Below are 22,859 nucleotides of genomic sequence, written 5' to 3' on the forward strand. Positions count from 1 at the left end.
CTTCTATTGAGGTGCATTCAGTTCTTAAGCAAGAAATGCGAAAAGCCCCAAAAACGTGAATTTAGAACTAATGAGAGGGGAGGGGGAAGAGCACAAGTGGAACACCGCATTTTAGGTGAAGACTTTAAATATGAAATTAAAATCTGTTCAGTAAGTACAAAAATACCCACGGATACTGTAAAAAAAACTGAGCTTGTAGCTTCCTATGATCTCCGTGTTGATAGCCCTGCCCAGTGAACCTCTGTGAACTTACAGAACACCTCCATTAGAGGATGGTCCAAATCAGTACCGACAAAGGGTGACAGTGATGTACTTCCATACATTCAGAGCAGTGACTAGGTATTGTCTCCCTAGGACAGAAAGTACAATTTTTGTTCTTGGGTTTAGACTTACTTTAAAAGGGTTAGCTTCATAAATGTCAAAATAGGCCAGGAGCTCCACATGCTGCCTGGAAATAGTAAAAACTAATTACACTTATGCAATATTTCACATTTACCTGAGTAAAAAGTGAATGCATATTTTTACAAGATTTATTACACCTGAGAATATAGAAATAGCATATATGTTTTACATCCCAGTTTAATGGTTTAATTACTCTTCAGCGTTTGGATTGTATGGTTGACTTGCCTTGGTTATGGTTTTTAAGCAATTACTTTACTTTATAGCAGATGATAATGCAAACTCCATATTGTGATTGTAATACAGGACATGATATCTTGTTTTGATCAAATGCTTTTAAGGGCAGAGGAGAGATCTGGGGTCTAATGTCTTAGTAAAAAGAACCTGTCATGATCCATGCTATTAAAAGGGATGTTTATCCCTTGTGATAGCAATAAAAGTGATAAAAAGAAAAAAATTAAAGAGACAGTGTAAAAAGAAAATAAAGAAAAACATTTTTTTAAGTGCCCCTTGTGACGGGTGCGGCGTCAGACCCCAGCCCTTCGTGACCGAAGGACTAGCTAATCTAAAACCGTGATGTCACGTGCGTAACAATGTCACACCCAGCTGCACCCTGCACACCGATTTTCCAGCTAATTGGACCACAATCGACGTAGCAGCAGCCTGAATGCGATTGTTACTGGGTCAGGTTAATTACGCAATTAACCCTTCAGAGTTCCACCACCACTTTTTTATACAGAGAAAGAGGAAACTCAATTTATAAAGAGGAACTACAATTTCCCTCCTGACGCAACCGACCTCTGCCCAGAGGTTCACCTTGGATTGACAGGGTGCCATTGCACTGCGGGAGAACCAGGTTCCTTCTGTTGTGCCGACCAAGTGAGTGGTTATGGGGGAGCACCAGTCGGCTGTGATATCAGGATATCGTGGCGACTGCCGGGGTGTCCACCTGTTCACAAACACTTCTGCTCAGAGGTGTCATCTGCTAACATATTGAGATGTAGCTTTTTGTCGAGGTAGAGAATGAGCTTTCCCTCTCCATCCTCTGAACCAGGACTACATCTGACCCGAAGGTAGTGGTGCCTGTGTGCACTGGAACCGGACAGGCGAATTCTGGAACTCACTGCCCAGATGGGTCCACAGGTACCTTCATCCAAGATGAACAGTCCTCTTTACCTGCTAGCATCCAGGACCCCAGTTTTGTCAGTTTCCTGTCTGCTAGGTCAGTCATGGGTCCAGCTGAGCTATGATAGTTGCACCCAGGCGTCTTACCGTAGCCAGCTGCATCCAAGACTGACGAAACCTGCTTCTTGACCTGGGGAGTCGGCCAGGCCATAACTGCCTCAGTCTCCCCATTCCCAGACCTCTGGGGTTCTCTTCCTACCGGTGGTTCCCAAAGCTGAACCACTGACATGCCCCTCTGACAGTTACCATTCTCAACTGTAAGTCTAGGCACGGGCAGTTCGCTCCTGTCAGGAATGGACTTGCCAGTAATGGTGGGACTCACCTGCCTTGTGGGCTGCAGTACCAGGGCTGGCCAGCGGGTGCTCTCAGCAATCAGAGACTCAACCCTGTAGTCAGCCAAACACCTGAAGCTGATTATGCAGGTGTATTTAAGGGATGGCCAGACCTGCAGTCTGGGCCTTGGTGTGTGCTTTTCTATGGGCCCCTGTATCTTGTTACCTGCATCCCTGTTCCTGTTCCTGTTCCTGTCTGACTGATTCGTTGCTGACCCTGCCTGATCCGGACCTCTGCTGACTTCTCCTGTTTGATCCCTGGCTTGTGACCCCGACCATTCTCTGCCTGACCCCCTGTACCTACCTGCCCGTTAGTTGCTGTACCCGGCTCGTGACCTGACTACTCTCTGCCTGCTCCTCCTGTTCCTACCTGCCCGATTGTTTTTGACCCAGCCTGCCTGACGACGCTTTCATTGTATGTATTGTTATCTGTGGGTGGTTTGGTTTGGTTTGTTTGCACTGTGTTATGTTTTAGTATTGCACTGTGTTTATGTATTGTTAGTGTTAATAAATTATATTGTTTATAACATATCTGAAGCCTGCGTTTCCCTGCGTCATACCCTGGAGTCCTGACATTACACCAAGGCCAATCCTGACCAGAAGTGGCTGCACAGGGAAGCTATCTTGGCTTATTGTTGCTGGGAAGGATGGATCTTGATGAGGTTGTGTATTTGTCGCTGCTGGTTTTTGATGACAGAGAATATGCTTATCAGACTCTGAAGGAGTATACCCGGGATCAACTGCTAGAATGTATACGGATCGCTCATTGCCTAGTAGATCAGGGCACAGAATTCTCTGAGGTGCAGCCATTGATTCAGGTTTGTGCTGAGTTGGTTTCATCTGGTACCCCCGAATGCAGGGATGAATTTTTGCCGCCATTTAGTGCCGACCAGGTAGAGTCCCTGGTATGGTTATTAGAGGATGATGTGGATTACTTTCTGGAGCGTTATTCTGCATGTTCACCACAGGTACTAAGAGATTGTATAAACGCAGTGCAGTCTTTGACCAGACAGGCTTTGTGTAAGCGGAGCTTTGTTCAACCCATACTGCAGACATGGTCAGACTTGTTGCACCCAGCCTCAGTCAGCTTACAACATCATTCCTCCACTCAAGGCACTCTTCCTGCATCCCTGACAGCACCCCCAGTGACTGCCCAGTATACTCTAACTACCACATACCAGTCCTCTGCTCCCACTCGCTGCACCTATCCTTTCTTTAACCCTGTAAAGAAGTCCTCTGTAGCAACTGCTCTCTCCTCTGTTCCATCTTCCAGCTCTTCTCTGTCCTCAGCTGCTCCATTCGTTTGCAGACCTGCGTTTACTTGCAGTGCCCCAGTAGTTAAAACCAGAAAAAAGCGAAAATTCCTTCCAACCAGTACCATCCTGCCAGTATCCAAACCGGTGAGCCTGCCGTCTGAGAACCTGCCTTCCGTGGTTCAGCCTGGTGCCTCGGCACCCGCACTTCAGCCTGATGTCTGTACCCAGCCTGATGTCTGTACCCAGCCTGATGTCTGTACCCAGCCTGATGATCCTATCACACCTGATGACCCAGTGCCCGTTGTCATACCTAGTGACCCAATGCCCGCTGTCGAGCCAGACGATCCAATGCCTGATGACCCAGTGCCCGCTGTCATGCCTGGTGACCCGATGCCCGCTGTGGAGCCAGACGATCCAGTACATGATGACCCGGTGCCCGCTGTCATACCTGGTGACCCGATGCCCGCTGTCGAGCCAGACGATCCGGTACCTGATGACCCGGTGCCCGCTGTCATGCCTGGTGACTCGATGCCTGCTGTCGAGCCAGACGATCCAATGCCTGATGACCCAGTGCCCGCTGTCATACCTGGTGACCCGATGCCCGCTGTCGAGCCAGACGATCCAATGTCTGATGACCCAGTGCCCGCTGTCATGCCTGGTGACCCGATGCCCGCTGTCGAGCCAGACGATCGAGCGCCAGATGACCCGGTGCCCGCTGTCGATCCAGACAATCCGGTACCTGATGACCCAGTGCCTGCTGTCATGCCTGGTGACCCGATGCCCGCTGTCGAGCCAGACAATCCAACGCCAGATGACCCGGTGCCCGCTGTCGATCCAGATGATCCGGTACCTGATGACCCGGTGCCCGCTGTCGAGCCAGACGATCCAATGCCTGATGACCCAGTGCCCGCTGTCATGCCTGGTGACCCGATGCCCGCTGTCGAGCCAGACGATCCAGCGCCAGATGACCCGGTGCCCGCTGTCGTGCCAATTGACTCAGAACCCACTGTTGTGCCTGGTGACTTGGTGCGCACTGCCTTGCCAGATGACGCGGTGCCCGCTGTTGAGCCAAATGACCTGATGCCTGGTGACCCGATGCCCGCTGTCGAGCCAGACGATCCAATGTCTGACCCAGTGCCCGCGGTCATGCCTGGTGACTCGGAGCCCACTGTCGTGCCTGGTGACTCTGTGCCCACTGCCTTGCCAGATGACGCGGTGCCCGCTGGCGAGCCAAATGACCTGATGCCTGGTGACCCAGTGCCCGCTGTCATACCTGGTGACCCGATGCCCGCTGTCGAGCCAGACAATCCAATGCTTGAAGACCCAGTGCCCGCGGTCATGCCTGGTGACCCGATGCCCGCTGTCGAGCCAGATGATCCAGTGCCAGATGACCCGGTGCCTGCTGTCGAGCCAGACGATCCGGTACCTGATGACCCGGTGCCCGCTGTTGTGCCAATTGACTCAGAGCCCACTGTCGTGCCTGGTGACTCTGTGCCCACTGCCTTGCCAGATGACGCGGTGCCCGCTGGCGAGCCAAATGACCTGATGCCTGGTGACCCAGTGCCCGCTGTCATACCTGGTGACCCGATGCCCGCTGTCGAGCCAGACAATCCAATGCTTGAAGACCCAGTGCCCGCGGTCATGCCTGGTGACCCGATGCCCGCTGTCGAGCCAGATGATCCAGTGCCAGATGACCCGGTGCCTGCTGTCGAGCCAGACGATCCGGTACCTGATGACCCGGTGCCCGCTGTTGTGCCAATTGACTCAGAGCCCACTGTCGTGCCTGGTGACTCGGTGCCCACTGCCTTGCCAGATGACGCGGTGCCCGCTGTCAAGCCAAATGACCTGATGCCTGGTGACCCGATGCCCGCTGTCCAGCCAGACGATCCAATGTCTGACCCAGTGCCCGCGGTCATGCCAGTTGACTCGGAGCCCACTGTCGTGCCTGGTGACTCGGTGCCCACTGCCTTGCCAGATGATGCGGTGCACACTGGCAAGTCAAATGACCTGATGCCTGGTGACCCGATGCCCGCTGTCGTGCCTGATGACCCGGTTCCTGTCGCCCCGCCTGGGGGCCCGGTGCCTGTCGCTCCGCCTGGGGGCCCGGCGCCCGCCGCTCCGCCTGGGGGCCCGGTGCCTGCCGCTCCGCCTGGGGGCCTGGTGCCTGCCGCCCCTCCTGGGGGCCCGGCGCCCGCCGCTCCACCTGGGGCTCCGGCGCCCGCCGCTCCGCCAAGGTGCCCGAGACCTGTCGCTCCGCCTGGGGGCCTGAGACCTGTCGCTCCGCCTGGGGGCCTGAGACCTGTCGCTCCGCCTGGGGGACCGACGCCTGCCGCTCCGCCTGGGGGCCCGGGCCTGCCGCTCCGCCTGGGGGCCCGGCGCCAGCCGCTCCGCCTGGGGGCACGGTGCCTGTCGCTCCGCCTGTGGGCCTGGTGCCTGCCGCCCCGCCTGGGGGCCCGGCACCCGCCGCCCCGCCTGGGGGCCCGGCGCCCGCCGCTCTGCCTGGGGGCCCCCGTCCGCCACCCCGCCTGGGGGCCCGGCAACCGCCGCCCCGCCTGGGGGCCCGGTGCCTGCCGCTCCTCCTGGGGGCCCAGTGCCTGTCGCTCCGCCTGGGGGCCCGGCGCCCGCCGCTCCGCCTGGGGGCCCGGTGCCTGCCGCTCCGCCTGGGGGCCTGGTGCCTGCCGCCCCTCCTGGGGGCCCGGCGCCCGCCGCTCCGCCTGGGGCTCCGGCGCCCGCCGCTCCGCCAAGGTGCCCGAGACCTGTCGCTCCGCCTGGGGGCCTGAGACCTGTCGCTCCGCCTGGGGGACCGACGCCTGTCGCTCCGCCTGGGGGACCGACGCCTGCCGCTCCGCCTGGGGGCCCGGGCCTGCCGCTCCGCCTGGGGGCCCGGCGCCAGCCGCTCCGCCTGGGGGCACGGTGCCTGTCGCTCCGCCTGTGGGCCTGGTGCCTGCCGCCCCGCCTGGGGGCCCGGCACCCGCCGCCCCGCCTGGGGGCCCGGCGCCCGCCGCTCTGCCTGGGGGCCCCCGTCCGCCACCCCGCCTGGGGGCCCGGCAACCGCCGCCCCGCCTGGGGGCCCGGTGCCTGCCGCTCCTCCTGGGGGCCCTGTGCCTGCCGCTCCTCCTGGGGGCCCTGTGCCTCTGCCCGGAGTCCAGCCCGATGTGCCTCTGCCCGGAGTCCAGCCCGATGTGCCAGTCTTTGATATCCCGCCAGTTACCAGACCCGGGCGGTGGAACATTTTGCCCAGCTAGGACTGTTTGGAGCGTCCTGAGGCCGCTCCTTGAGGGGGGGGGTACTGTCAGGAATGGACTTGCCAATAATGGTGGGACTCACCTGCCTTGTGGGCTGCAGTACCAGGGCTGGCCAGCGGGTGCTCTCAGCAATCAGAGACTCAACCCTGTAGTCAGCCAACACCTGAAGCTGATTATGCAGGTGTATTTAAGGGATGGCCAGACCTGCAGTCTGGGCCTTGGTGTGTGCTTTTCTATGGGCCCCTGTATCTTGTTACCTGCATCCCTGTTCCTGTTCCCGTCTGACTGATTCGTTGCTGACCCTGCCTGATCCAGACCTCTGCTGACTTCTCCTGTTTGATCCCTGGCTTGTGACCCCGACCATTCTCTGCCTGACCCCCTGTACCTACCTGCCCGTTAGTTGCTGTACCCGGCTTGTGACCTGACTACTCTCTGCCTGCTCCTCCTGTTCCTACCTGCCCAATTGTTATTGACCCGGCCTGCCTGACGACGCTTGCATTGTATGTATTGTTATCTGTGGGTGGTTTGGTTTGGTTCGTTTGCACTGTGTTATGTTATAGTATTGCACTGCGTTTATGTATTGTTAGTGTTAATAAATTATATTGTTTATAACATATCTGAAGCCTGCGTTTCCCTGCGTCTGTTCACATACCTCTGGTCATACCCTGGAGTCCTGACAGCTCCTGACTAGTTACAGGGGCCCAAGTTGCTCTTCCCAGACAGGGCCAAACACCACAAGGCCCCTAAAGTGGGCAACTGCACCCAGTTCCATTCCACATTGTAGGCCATGCCTGACCCCTGGGGAGGTGGTTGGTGCATTCTCAACCCCAATTAGCTTTCCCAGGAATTTAGGCAAGCCACATGGGGTGGTGAAGGTTGACTCGTCCTGAGCCTCCTGGGTTAGAGATGGTGGCCCAGACCCTCTGCTCAGGTCCATGATGATTAGACAGCGGGCCCCTTCCGGATGCTTCATTACCTCATGGCTCCTGGGCATGGGGTAGGCCACAACCACAGGGCTGGCGCTCAGTTTTCCAAGGTCCTCACAAAGTCTGGTCATCTGATCCTGTTTGGGGACCGAGACTACTGGGGATGCTCAGACTCTAGCTGACCCCTGGATTCCAGACGGCACCTTTCCCTCTGTCTCTTTGGCCCGTTCAGTCTGCACCTCCTGTGAGATGAGGTTGGCTGAAGGCATGGGGGAAAGATACACCCTGCCATCCAACTCATGAACAGCACGGTGAGCTCTCCCCGGGTTTTCCTGAACTCTGACACCATCTCTCATAGGCCTTGCCAGCAGCTCCTGTACCTGAATGGAAAGGAGAGATGAGTGGAGCTGAAGGCCGTAGCCCCCTCTCGGAGATCCGCTGATCAACTCAAATGAGGCCCCTCGCACTTCCAATCCAGGCGTGCTTACCCTTCTCAGCAGGGAAGATCGCAGCTATCTGGCTGCTGAGGTCCATGTGAGAATTTCTTTCCAGTGCTGCCTTACACGTGGAACTACAAGTCCCAGCCGGCTGTCCAGTAACATGCCCGGACAACGCCTGGACACTTATCGAAGTAGAATCCTCTGGGCCTGGGCAAGGAACAGGCCTACTCAGACCATCCCTTTGCTCAGCCCCCAGAGATTGTACCTCTGCCCCCTTCACAGCACTGTGGTTGACCCCCAACAATGAAAATGCATCAGTTTTATCCTCATTACCATCATCATCATTAGCATTACCAACCTTATCATCAACGTGATTGACATTATCAATATCAGCATCATCGTCATCATTATCATCACTATCATTGACCGTATCAACATTATCATCAACATTATCAATATCGGCTTCATCGTCATCATTATTAACAGGTACGTTTCTAATGTCCATGACACATGAGTTCGATACCTCCCCAGACAAGGAGATTTCTTCTCCTTCTCCAACTAATGGAGAATCCGGTAGCCCCAATACATTCCCAGCCCCCTCCCTCTGTCTATCCACAGGTTGCCCAGACATTACCCCAACATCTGCACACAGTACCTTGGCATGTCCAGAGAGTTCCAGGGGGGCCTTCCGGGTATTCTCGGCAGGGGCGTAATAGGACACAAGAGTACCCAAATCGGCACCCAACAGAACAGGTGTGGGAATTTCATCCGAGACCCCCACCTCCCTCATCCCCCTTCCCGCACCCCAATCGATAAATATGAGTATGCGTGAATGGGTCCCCCCATCTCCTGTGAGGGTAAGGAACTTTCCTGGGATGAGGTTCCTTTGCTTAATCACCTCTGACCGGATCAAGGTGACTTCTGCTCCGGTGTCCCGGAAACCAGTTACAGACCGGTTGCCCACAGTGACTGACTGCAAGTTGGTGGGAGGTATCTGCCAAATTGGCTGCAGCTTTAGTAGAGGCTGGTTCTCTTTCTAAGACAAACTGTCTGACGTCTGCTGGGCAGATATGCAGGAGCTGATCTCGTATCATGAGATCTTCTAAAGACTCGTAGGAGTCAGCTTTCAATACTTTAGTCCACTGTCGGAATGTGGTGCGTAAGCGACTCGCCACATCCGTGTAAGAGTCCCCAGGTCCCTTATGCATGGACCTGAACCGCTTGCGGTACACTTCTGGGGTCATCTGGTACTTCCGGATGATGGCATCTTTTAAAACTTCGTAATCGTCGTCCTGCCCCTCTGGCAATTCAACAAACGCATCCAGGGCCTTGCCTCGTAGCCCTGGTGTCAGGTACCGAGCCCATTGAGTTGGGGGCACATGGTACTGACGGCACGTTTTTTCAAATGACAGTAAATACGTGTCAATGTCACTATCTTTTTCCATCACTGGAAACTTGGCGGCTGTGCCCACGGCCAGAGTGGCGTCCCTGTGCTCTAGGGACCTGTGGTTCTGCACCTGTCGCTGTGGCTGGAGCCTCGCCATCTCCAGCTCGTGCCAATGATTAGCTTCCCTCTGCACCGCCTCTCTCTCAGCCCGGCGTTCCACAGCCTTTCTCTCAGCCTGGCGTTCCGCAGCTTCTTTGTCAGCCGCTGCTTGGCGTTCCGCCACGTCTCTGTCAGCCCGGCGTTCCGCAGCTTCTTTGTTAGCCGCTGCTTGGCGTTCAATAAACCGCAGGTATGCCTCAGGATCTGTCTCCTTGATGCATTCCAGGGCTTCCTGCATCTGAGGAGAGTCTCTGCTGGTTACAGGCACTCCGGTGCTGGCCCGCTCGGGCGGTGGTGTGATAACATTCGTTGATCCTCCAGTGTCAGTCTCTGTATGCCCATTCTGCAAGGCCGTCTCTGAGCCACTGGGATCGGAGGTAGAGGGAACCCCGTCATGGTCAAGTTCCTCCGAGTTTTGATCTGCTCGGATATCATACTCCAGTAGGTCCCAAATCAAATCTTCACGATTTTTGCAACCGATGTCCATTCCTCGTGAGGTACATTCCGCCCTCAAATCACCTTTGCTCATTTTCTCGTATTCTGCCTCACCAGGCATAATTGCAAGCAAAGATAGAATAGAAAGTAGAAAAAGGAAGGAGCTGTTGCTATATGTCTCTCTCTCTCTCTCTCTGTATGTGTATGTATATATATATATATATATATATATATATATATATATATATATATATATATGCACCGCTTGTTTCTAAGGACTGTTTCCACAAAGGTTACAATCCTTCAGTGCAGAGCTAATTTTTAACACTGCACTGAAGCTCTCAATGCAACTATCCCACGTACGCTGCCAACAATATGTGACGGGCGCGGCGTCAGACCCCAGCCCTTCTCACCAAACTCGTGACTGAAGGTCTAGCCAATCTAAAACCGTTATGTCACGTGCGTAATATTGCCACACCAGCTGCACCCTGCACACCGATTTTCCAGCTAATTGGACCACAATGGACGTACCAGCAGCTTGAATGCGATTGTTACTGGGTCAGGTTAATTATGCAATTAACCCTTCACACTGCCACCACCTCCTTTTTATACAGAGAAAGAGGAAACTCAGCAATACACTAGGATGATTGGTTAAACGACAGTATATCGCTATCTCTACAGACCGGTTATACAGAGGGTTAAACACTTATAGTAGCGCTCTTCAGCAGCAGGGATTCGTAAGTCACATTAAAGAACTATAGAAACAGTTCAACACTTTCAGAAAGTAAGATTTATTACTAAAAGGTCAAAAGGGTGCAGTAGAAATATTTACATAAAAAGATGTAACCAATATATATATATATATATATATATATATATATATATATATATATAAATATACAGAGCACAACAGCACAGCAAACAGATAACAGAAAGAAGTTTAGGTAAATAAGTACTTGCCAAATAAATGCCTGGGGTTAAGCAGTTTCAAGTCTGATGAGCCAAAAAGGGATTTCTGGTCTCGCACTCAGTTTCGTTGGTACCACGCGATTCCCCTTTCTCTCGGTCTGCTAGATGTTAAAATACAGACGGTCTACACTTCTCTGACTACACACAAAGCATTACAGCTTCTTTTCTACAAAAATCAATTGGTATCTTCTTGCAACAGACAAGCCTATTGCCTAATTTGGGAAAAGGATGGCATAGACAGCTACACTGAACGCATTCCTGAGGGAGGGGGAATGAGGGGATACATGAAGACTTCTTAATACAGTGAGAGCCGTGCCTGGCTCTTGTATGCACGATTACTACACCTTCCCCCCTCCTCAGGTGATGGCATATGAGTTTAAGAGCAATACCAAAATGTAGAAGTTTGGAGCAAAATGGAGAACCGCACCTCTCCCTGTGGGCATGATTGTGACACCCCTCCCCCCTGTACTCATGCACAAAGGCAAATACATGCATAGGTCCTGCACACATATATAAACAGCAATTCCACCACACATCCTGAGATATCTTTATGGACATCAGTGAGAGTAAAGCTGGCCACTATACAATTTTCTGTCCAATTTCTGCCCAATTTCCTTTAGATTTACCTTCAATTATGTAGTGCAAGATCCTGTCTAATTGGATACAATTGAAAACGTTGTTTAGGTTTAACCTCATATTATATGTTTTTGGTAAATCTAAAGCAAAATTCTCAGAAAAATTGTATAGTGTATGGCCAGCCTTAGAGCAATAATTATAGCATCAGACCTCATATGTAACTTTAAACTGGTAGCCTGTAAAGGCTTTTAAAGTGTCATCTATGGAGATTTTTAAGTACCATGGTTTGTCGCCATTCCACAAGCTTGTGCATGACATGTTAAAGCATGACAGGTTGGGTATCTATTTACTCAACATAACATCATCTTTTATATTTTACGAAGCAATTGGGTAATATATTGTATTTTTGTAATTCAAATTCATAATGAAATACAGTATATAATGTTTGGGGGTTCTAAGTAATTTTCTAGCAAAAAATGCTGATTTTTACATATAGAGAAGAAAGAAGTGTCAAAATAGGCTTGGGCTGTAGTGGTTAATGCATAAACTTGGAGAACATGCATGGCAGGTCGTTGCCAAAACCATACACTGGGAAAATCACAGTTCACTTACTGAAAACTGAATAAAGAACTAAACAATGTAAACCCGATAATTAAAGTGGAACGAAACTATCTCTTTCAACATTAACTATTTGTACTCCTTATGCAGCTACCATTAGTAAATAGATAACAAGGTATATTATATTTAATTATTTTAATTTCACAAAGGCACCAATTCACAAAAGAACATTGAGGAACTGGAGAAAGTGCAGAGAAGGGCAACCAAACTGATAAGAGGCATGCAGGAGCTCAGCTATGAGGAAAGATTAGAGGAACTGAATTTATTCTCTCTTGAGAAGAGGAGATTAAGGGGGGATATGATCAACATGTAAAAATACATCAGTGGTTCATATAATAAACACGGTGTAGAGTTATTCACCCTGAGATCATCACAATAGACAAGGGGACACTCTTTACATCTGGAGGAAAATAAATGTAATGTCCAAATATGGACAGGTTTCTTCACAGTAAGAGCTGTGAAAATGTGGAATAGACTCCCTCAAGAGTTGGCTCTGGCCAGATCAGTAGATTGCTTTAGAAAAGATCTGGATTCTTTCCTAGATACACAGAATATAACTGGATACTAACATTTATAGGTAAAGTTGATCAAGGGACTGTCTGATTGCCTCTCAGGGATCAGGAAGGAATTTTTTCCCGTGCAGGAGCAAATTGGATCATACTTTTTGCCTTCCTCTGGATCAACTGTGGGTATAGGATTTTTTTTTTTATTTTAAAATTCTTAGCTGCATATGTGGAAGCTGAATGCCCTTACTTATCACTCTTGTACTGACTATGATTTTTTTTTTATATTTTCTATTGCACAGGTAATAGGCATAATCACTATTAAAGCACCAAATACTTTTTTTGCTTGTTTCAGTGGGAAATACTAATTAAAGGCAACTTGAGATATACTGTAAATAGATCATTTGGATAACAATAACCCTTCAAACCAGGGGTGGACTGACAACACATGGGGCCCCCGGGCAATAGGGGATCATGGGGCCCCTGCGTCCTCGCCCACACCCAAAAAAACCTATGAAAAAGCCAATGAAAGGTACCAGGAGCATCTCATAGGGCCCCCTACTGACCCCGGGCCCTCGGGCAGTGCCCGAGTGCTCGAATGGTCAGTCCGCCCCTGCTTCAAACAGAATCTGCAAGCTAAGACTGGACCCTGTTGCCTGCATGTCTGACCTATGGGTAGATGGATTCATGGAAGTAAATGCTACTTGAATCATCTGCCCTTACTCAAGATGGCTGCGGCTAGAAATGCTTGAGGATGTTTTTCAAAGTGATTTCTCAACAAAATAAAGCATGGAGAAAGGTATGAATGGGGGCATTTGCTTTTAATATTAAAAAAGGATTAAATAGTGTTTTAATTGTGTGGTGCTCAGATAGAGTTAAGTTCCACTTTAATACATACTATATATCAGTGGTCTCCAAACTGTGGCCCGAGGGCCAGATGCGGCCCTTTGCTTGCCTCTATCCAGGCCACTATTTCTCCCACTGATAGAAGGCACTCTTTCTCCCACTGACAGCAATGATGGGGCATCATTGCTCCCACTGGCACCAACAAAAGGGCACTAATCCTCCCACTAATACTAGTGATAGAGTGATAGGACATTGATTAGGTCCACTGACAATGGGCATTTTCTGCTCCCATTGGCCACAGTCTGGCCCTCCTAAGGTCTGAAGGACAGTCAATTGGCCATTTGTTTAGGAAGATTGGAGACCCCTGCTGTATATAATGTCAACAGTATTAGAATCTTTTGACTATGGTTACCATTGCCATTTGCCAATGACCGCAATGAGATCTAAATATGTAATATTTTACAACCACATCCAAATATCTGTTTTAGCTTGCTGAGTTTGTTTATATACATCAAGAAATATTTATCAAACTCCGTCAAAAGATTTTAACTTATTTGGCACTCAAAATGCATGCATGATACATTTTACATGATGTAATCATTTTAAATTATGTCAATTATACCATATTAAAAACAAAAGCAGGGACAATGTGGCATTGGTTAGTACAGAAATAATCTTTACATTGCTTGGAAGCAATCTTGGCAGCTCAGGGCTTTGCTTGGAAATCAGAAGCAGGTGGTAAAATAATGTTGTGTAATAACCTATTAGACTGAAAAGCCTGTTCTACTTAGAAAAGAGGAACTTGCCTTAAGCAATGTTGCAAACTATGGATTTAGCCTGGGATCACTCAATACATGTGCCTTGAGCAATTCCAGACAGGTATTTCCCCTTAAATAAGTTAGGAAACAAAACAGGAAGCACTGAAAACAGCTGCCAGGTTCAACATAGAGCTAGGTATATGTATTTCAGGGTGTCAGGGTTTCTGGCTGAAAATGCCAGGACTGATCAGGGTACAGTGAGTTGGAAACTGAAAATAAGACCTTTCTAGTTTTGGGTCTACAGTAAGTATCGCCCCACCCTTAAAGCTGTATTAAATCCTAAAACAAAAATGTAATATATCGCAGTTTACCAATCCTTAAAAGAGTATTAAACCCAAAAGCAAACATTTAATATATTGCAGATTACAAGTTCTTAGATGTGATGGCTGTATTTGTTTTGGCGTATTACTAACCAGATCACCAGGTGAAAACAGAGGGAAATAAGCTGAAAAAAAAGAAAACTTATGAAGCCACCACTCCTAATGATTGGTAAACTGCAATATATTACATTTTTGAACATTTTTGCTTTAAATGTGGTGGATGTATTTGTTTTTGATTATAAATTTATTTTCTTTTATTTTCACCTGGTGATCCGTTCAGTAACACACTTCCGATGTTAGGGTGGCTCCTTTGGACAACAGCATTGTCAATCTTGGGAGAGGGCAGTGTTAGATGCACTAGCAGATTTAGATGGACTTGGCTAACAAATTAAAACCAGGCTTTTGATAACACAGCAGCAGTTTCTTTTCCTTTAGGGTAAATGTTTTCCATAAATACATAAAAGCTGGTCATTGCAAACACCCTTGTCAGTGTTAAATTGTTTGACTGCATCCTCTAAGTGCCATTTTTACTGGCAGCTTGGTCTTGCTGACCTACTGGCTGGATCTCCAGTGAAATAAAGGAAAAAAGACGATAAAAAGAAAACGAATGCAGCCACAATATCTAAAGGTGGGAATACACGATTAGAAAATCGACTGATCGGTCATCCGACGACCGAGAGGCGTTTGTTCGTTGGTCAAAATCATGGCCCACATTTACCAATCTAAAAAAATAGTTTGTTGGGCAATACGTAGTGTTGACATCTTACGTACAAGAGGAAGTGATGCAGTGTGCGTGTGACCTTGTAGCCATGCCCTTCCTGCCAGAATGAGCAATATACACAACAATTAACAGCAATGTGTATAATATAGTTTATTACATTATCTATATACATAAATAGTGATACATAAAATATAATATGCACTATTCTTGTTTCATTATCTCATTAGGCCAATCTATTTTTAACATTTGGTATTTTCGTTCCTGTTTACAAAGATTCCTTGGACATAAACATCCGGGTCAACTTCTGCTTCCGCTCATGCGTGATAGCGCTTGATAGATTTTTTTCGTAAGACCATCATACCACCGCATAGAAAATCGGTCGTTCGTATGCAAAACAACAACATCTTTCAGTGTTGTTCAACCGGATTTTTTCATTCACAATATCGTTATCGGTTAAAACATCCTGCTCATCATCGAAGAGAAAATCGTTCAATCAGTGGTTCCACAAAATATTTCTTACGATTTTCTTGTCGTTTGTACGGGGCATAAGGATTGGTAAGGTGCAATATAATTATTTTTTGTTTTTGTGCTTTAAATCTGAAAACGTATATTAAATCTGTAGGAATAGTAAAAATAGAATATATAATGGAGTTATAATAAGAGACTCTGAAGTAAAAAAAAAATATTTGGAACCTCACAAAAATAGAAAATTGAGGAAAAACATGAAGTGAACTAAAAAGAAAAAATAGGGTAATTAAAATATTCAGGGAAAAGACAGCAACAAGGATTTACTGGACAGATAACCACAACTTTCTTTCATAGCACAACAAGACAAAATAAAAATATTCTTCAAGTATTCTACAGTTTGTAGAACCAGCATCATTATGCATCATTATGCAGCGGACTTATATGCAAGTAAATGCAGGACATGAACAACATTAGCATACACAACATATGTTTGAAAAACCAGTGTCAAAACAACAGAATATTAGAGCAGGACTGTATCTTCCTTAATATGAAGAACATTAACCAAGCAGCTAAATATAGTGCTAAAATACACAAAGGGAACAGTTGAACCTGCCAAAATATTTGCAAATTCTGTTCAGCAAGTCTTAAGATTCACACGCCCCATTACATAGCATAAGCAGGATGTCACTTTAAAAACATGTAATTAGAGCAATAGAATCAATGTTCTTGTAAAAGAAATGATTAGAGGGGTAATATAATACCGTTAAATATTAGGGCAGGCATTACCTCTATAAGACATTATGACATTTTCAGTTCAAGACAGATGTGAACATGTGTATTACATTTATATTTTTAAAGCATTTGATGCAAAAGATACACACTGTTGGGTGTGTATCTGTTGGCTCAATACTGATGTAAACCCTTGCTGAATGACAGGTAAACATGGGTACAGGGTCACCTGTTGATGTTACCAGGTGACCATCGCCCCCGTATTTACCTGTCATTCGGCGAGGATACGTCATGTTTGGAGGATTGCAGGGTTTTTTTTGTTTTAAAAAAAAAAATTCATTCATTGTGATTGATGTTGGATTTTAATTTTTTCAAATAAAGAACTTGTCAAAAACTGTCTTTGGGTGAAGGAGGCACCCATGCAGGTCCGCTCCCAAGCTAGGTTGTACGCATCCATAAACACACACAGCACGGCCACACCCCCACTTTCTCTTTACAGGATTTGACTGACTCCTGAGAGACCCGGACGGGGACAACGCTGGATCAAGAGAGGACTCTAGTAAATGTTTAGGGAGGGGGTGGAGGGAGTAGGTATTCGAAGGAGAATGCATTCGTGTAAAAACATTTTCAGTTTATAAAAGTTCTATGGTTACAGCACATATTTTAGAACATCAGCATTGTACTTACAATACTTATATTTGACAATCCAATATACACTTATTTAAAAATAACTCCTTTCATGTTGTGAGTGCTGTCTGTCTCCTGGCCACCTCTTTCCACAACCTCTGGATCCCTGCATGCTTTGCACCTTCTCTTCCACTGTTTTCTTTAAATTTCTAAGGACTACATATCCCATGGTACCTTGCTGCCTGCAAGCAGTAATTCCTGTACTGACTCCACCTTCTGAAACTCCTTCTCTCAGCACCTCTGTCGTTTAGAAGGCAGGCTCTGTGAAATGTGTGACACAGCAATGTGTGGTGACTTTTATGAAGTAAGTTTACAAACTTCAAAATCATTCACATTAATAGGAGTAGGCTAGAAATAATTGAAATGCAATATGGAAATGAATATATGATTTGTGACCTCCTGCTGTTTATATTTATATTAGAAAGCTGTCTGACTGCCAAGCCACTGTGACAGAGAAAAAAGGGAGGGGGGTGACCTACTAATTTTGATTTTTGCCTCTATTTTGATTTTTGAGGGTTAATTACTCAACAGTTCCTGCAGTTACAAGTCAATGAGGGTTTGTTTTAGAGTTAGAGCTAATTTACTGCCTATTATTAATATGTAAATATATGAATGGGTACAGTCTAGCCACTGGTTTACTTTGATTACTTGCTACCCGATAGCAGTACATTTACTGAGGGCAGCACAGCCAGGCACCACAATGTGTATGTTATGGTGTATTTCCTGGTTTAGAGGCACGCATGTGCACACCCTTTGCTGATCAGTGCTGTTATTGGATACAGCATGAGTTTGTCAGCAGGCTACAGCCAATCATTTTGACTGTATACCTGCTGATCAACTGTGGTCAGTCACAGCACAGATCTGTGTGTTGTAAACATAGGCTCTGGTTGGATTTCTCCTTGCTGTTCAGAACTGAAAGCAAGGAGAGAAACCCAGTAAAACTGTGAGTAAAAGCAGCACACATACACTTGCATACACTTGTTGCGCACACAGTTAACCACTTTATTGTCCTCCAGATCACCCCTGTCAGCCAGCCAGTGCCAATAGTACAGTATAAATGTACAGTATTGTCACTAATCACTGTACTAGTATCACTAGTGATGTCAGTGTCAGTTAGTGTCCCTCCCAGCCAGTGTCAGATTGCCCACCATGCTATCACAGTCAAACTATAAGTCACAGATCACCAACATTACTAGTATAGTGTCTGTACAGATCGGTATTTTGATCATGATTGGAACTATACTAGAATCCCCAATAGTATATTGTACAGTGTTAGCAGGATCAGACCCCAATCACTGCAAGCACTTGTGATATGTAGCAGAATAAATTTTTGCCTACATTTATGAATACATTTGATTTTATTGGATATGCTTTATAACAGAAAGTAGGAAATATAGTTTTTTTTTTCATTTTCTGTCTTTTTTCATTTATATAATAAAAAAAAAACAGTGTTGAAATGCAGTTTGCGGTATTTAAAAATACAAACATACATACATACTCACCTCTATCAGATTGAAGCTGCAGCTGCTCCATGTTGACTTTAAGCCTGAGAACTGAGCAATCACATGACCACTGATTGCCCAGCTCTTGCTCTTCTCGGAGTGGAGAGCAGTGACTGCGAGGCATTACTCTGCATTCTGCCCCTTTAGTGCTCACTGGAGTGCCGAGCTGGAGAAAGGGCAGGCAAAGTACCTCCGACTTTTAGCCAGGCACTGAGTGAAAGCCAGCTGTCAATCAGGCAGCTGGGTGAATCCTGACAATATGGTCAGGATCCTTCCAGAGCCTGGAATGGCTCTTTGACTTCACCTGACAGCAAGCTTTAGACCTCCATCAGCTGATGCTGGGTCACAAGAGTGCAAAAGTAAGTGCATTCCTGCGACCCAGAAGAGAAGTACTGTATTACCAAAAATGCTTTGTCCTTACTTCTCTTTTAATTCTATGTGAGAGGCAGCAAGTTGGACTAGGTTGAATCACTCTGATCATTTGCATGTTTTACACAATAAGAATATGAATGTGCATTAGCAATATTCACTGAGTTTACCACCTAGACCAGTGGTCGGCAAGCCGCGGCTCGCGAGCCACATGCGGCTCTTTACACATTTTAATGCGGATCTTCTGTGTGCCGGGCGCTCGCTCCCCTCCCCTCCCTCCTCTCCCCTCCCTCCTCTCCCCTCCCCTCCCTCCTCTCCCCTCCCCTCCCTCCTCTCCCTCCTCTCGGGCGGCCGCTCCCCTCCCCTCCCTCCTCTCGGGTGGCCGAGGACTCTGCAGCTAGCCCAGCAATGATTGGCCAGTCTCGCTGCCACTCACATCCTGGTAGCTAGTGATTGGCTGTCAGGATGTGTGTAGGCGGGGCAGCATGACGAACGTGAGGAGGGGAGCTAGGCTCCTCTCACAGTCCGCCCTGAAGACCGGAACAGCGCGGGGAGCACGGCGAGAGGAACGCGCGGAGAAAGGTAAGTGAATTGACACAGGAGGGACTTGACTTACTACTTGCTACTTACTTACTACTACTATATGAGGGATGAATTAATATGGGGGATGAATTACTATGGGGGATGAATTACTATATGGGGGATGAATTACTATGGGGGATGCATTACTATATGGGGGATGAATTACTACATGGGGGATGTATTACTATGGGGGATGAATTACTATATGGGGGATGAATTACTATATGGGGGATGAATTACTATGGGGGATGAATTACTATGGGGGATGAATTACTATATGGGGGGTGAATTAATATGGGGGATGAATTACTATATGGGGGATGAATTACTATGGGGGATGAATTACTATATGGGGGATGAATTACTATAAAAACTTATTGAAACTAAAAACAGTGTACCATCCTATGTATTTTCAGTTTTAAAAATGTGGCTCTCAAAATAAATTTCAATCGTGGTTTTGGCGAGATTTGGCTCAGTTGAAAAAAAAGGTTGCCCACCACTGACCTAGACCAATGAAAGACTTGTTAGTTGCTGTGGCTTAGTGTATATGCCAGCTCATATGTCATGAATTAACAAAGTCATTTTCGCGTTGAATACCACTCTGTAAGCTATTACAGTTTGTTACTGAGTTTGTCTTCTCGAATCCGAGTCTTCTAATTTGAGATCTCTATTGAAACCCTATTAAAAAATCCTGGATATTTTATTCCATTTAGCAGTAAAAGCTATTGTGTTTTCTGCCAGTAAAGCAGTGACAGTAAGGAGTTGGACCAGGCAAAACGTTTAGGTTGGATTGAATGGGGGAATTACTGTATATATATTCATTGCTGTCGCAGTAACAATTATCATAGGTACAGAAAAAAGTGGAAATTCAACCCCTTCCAACTGAACTTTCCAAGTGAAGGTCGCTGACTTGGCTATACTGTGTGGCAGGGACAGTTGAATCATGAGAATTACAAATCCTTTGTCAGGTAAAATTATATTCATATACTCTATGTATTTCAACTTTGCATTTCGCTGTTTTTCTGGAGGACAGTAAAAATAGGTGAAAATTAAAATTAATATTTAGAAAAAATTTGGTCCATGAATACAGTCTCACAAACCCTTAAGAAGATATATAAAATAGAAATTAAAAACTAATTAGACCAAATTTCAAATAAACACACACTACAAAAAATACATCTATAAGTCAGCCTGAGATATACAAACCCTTGGAAAATGTTCATTCAATTGTTTATTTGTGTAGAAAAAAGAACAATCACAGACATGCCTCAAAACTATTTTCATTGAACATTCCAACTTTCTGGCTTTAAGGAACACTTTAAAAAATAAAAAAAGAAAGAAAACTGTAGTCAATTACAACTGTTTTTTGCAAATCAAGCAGAGGAAAAAAAATATGGAATCACTCAATTCTGATGAAAATATTATGGAATCATGAAAAAAAAAACTATAGTACACCACTAGTACTTTGCTGCACCAACTCTGGCTTTTATAACCACTTGAATCCTCTGAGGCATGGATTTAACTATCGACAAACAGTATTTTTCATCAATCCGGCTCCAACTTTCTCTTATTGCAGTTGCCAGATCAGCTTTGCAGGTTGGAGCCTTGTCATGGACCATTTTCTTTAATTTCCACCATAGATTTTCAATTGGATTGAGCTCCAAACTATTTGCAGGGCATGCCATTGACATCTAAATGTCTTTCTTGAAGGAAAGTTTTCACAGCTTTTGCCCTATGGCAAGATGCATTATCATCCTGAAAAATGATGTCATCATCACCAAACATCCTCTCAATTGATGGAATAAGAAAAGTATCAAAATCTCAATATAAACTTGTGCATTTATTGAAGATTTAATGACTTTCATCTCCCCCGTAACTACACCTGACATGCAACCCCATATCATCAATGATCGTGGAAATTTGCATGTTTTCTTCAGGCAGTCGTCTTTATACATTTCATTTGAATGGCACCAAACAAAAGTTCCAGCATCATCACCCTGCCCAATGCAGATTTGTGATTCATAATTGATTATCACTGTCATCCAGTCATCTACAGTCCATGATACAGCCCACTGTACCCTTTTTTTTCTGTTTAGGTGTTAATGATGTTTTTTGTTTGGCTTTTCTGTATGTAAATCAAATTTCCTTTAGGTGATGTCTTACAGTTCGGTCACAGACATGTAGACTGTAGTTTCTGCCCATTTGTTGCTCATTTGTTTTATTGTGCATTTTCTGTTTTCAAGGCATATTGCGTTAAGTTTTCTATCTTGACGCTTTGATGTCTTCCTTGGTCTACCAGTATGCTTCCCTTTTACAACTTTCCCATTTCATTTGTACTTGGTCCAGATTTTAGACATAGATGACTGGGAACAACCAACATCTTTTGCAACATTCCGTGATGATTTACCTTCTTGAAGAAGTTTTATAATCCTCTCCTTTGTTTCATCTGACATCTCTTTTGTGTAGGAGCCATGATTCATGTCAATCAGCCTGGTATAACAGCTCACCAAGGTGTGCAAGCACTCTTTTTTAACTGCAGATTTATTAGTAGATGTAATCTGATGCAGATGTTTGTTTTAGAACTGCAAAGTACATGGTGATTCCATAATATTTTCCTCAGAATTGAGTGATTCCATATTTTTTTCCTCTGCTTGATCTGCAAAAACAGTTGCAACTGACTACAGTTTTCTTTCTCTTTTCTTTTTTGTGTTTTTAAAGCCAGAAGGTTGAAATGTTAAATGAAAATAGTTTTGAGGCATGTGTGTGATTGTTTTTTTTTCCCACACAATTAACCACTTCCCGTCTGCCCTATAGCAGAAATACTGCTACAGTGTGGTACACATATATATGCGTCATTTTGCATTTCCAGGTGGGGGGGTGTGTGCAAGCCCTACCCGTGCCACCATTCACGGCCGCAGCTGTCAATCACCGGGTCTTGGCTGGTAATTACTCGCTGCCGGCGCCTGGTAATTTCTGAAGATCTCCGATGGGGAGGAGGACTGTTTTGTTTACTAACTGTTCTCCTCCCTGTCAGCTCAGACACACTGACACAGCCCCCTAGTAAAACACTTCCTGCACACAGTTAACTCTTTGATCGCCCCTCATGTTAACCCCTTCCTGCCCAGTGCCATTAGTACAGTGTCAGTGCTTATTTTAGCACTGACCACTGTATTAGTGTCACTGGGGATGTTAGTGACACCAAGTCAGTTCCCCCAAGTGTCAGAATGTCCGCCGCAATCCTGCTATAAATTGCATTACAAGTAAAAATAAAAAAAATCCCAGTATATATACCGCCATTTATAAATGCTATAAATTTCATGTAAACCAATTAATTTACAAGGAACAGGATTTTTTTTTAGCAAAGACATGTAGCAGAATACATTTTGG

At 46.4% G+C, this 22,859-nt stretch overlaps 1 protein-coding gene across 3 annotated transcripts in view; it reads left to right on the top strand.

Moving 5' to 3' along the window:
* Window positions 1-22,859, top strand: part of LOC149454199 (signal peptide, CUB and EGF-like domain-containing protein 3) — a 171,534-nt gene that overhangs the window by 17,424 nt on the left and 131,251 nt on the right. The window lies entirely within an intron of this gene.

The sequence above is a fragment of the Staurois parvus genome, unplaced genomic scaffold (assembly GCF_062004578.1).
Source record: "Staurois parvus isolate SC_StPar_1 unplaced genomic scaffold, SC_StPar_1.0 ptg000435l, whole genome shotgun sequence".
Taxonomy (NCBI): Eukaryota; Metazoa; Chordata; class Amphibia; order Anura; family Ranidae; genus Staurois; species Staurois parvus.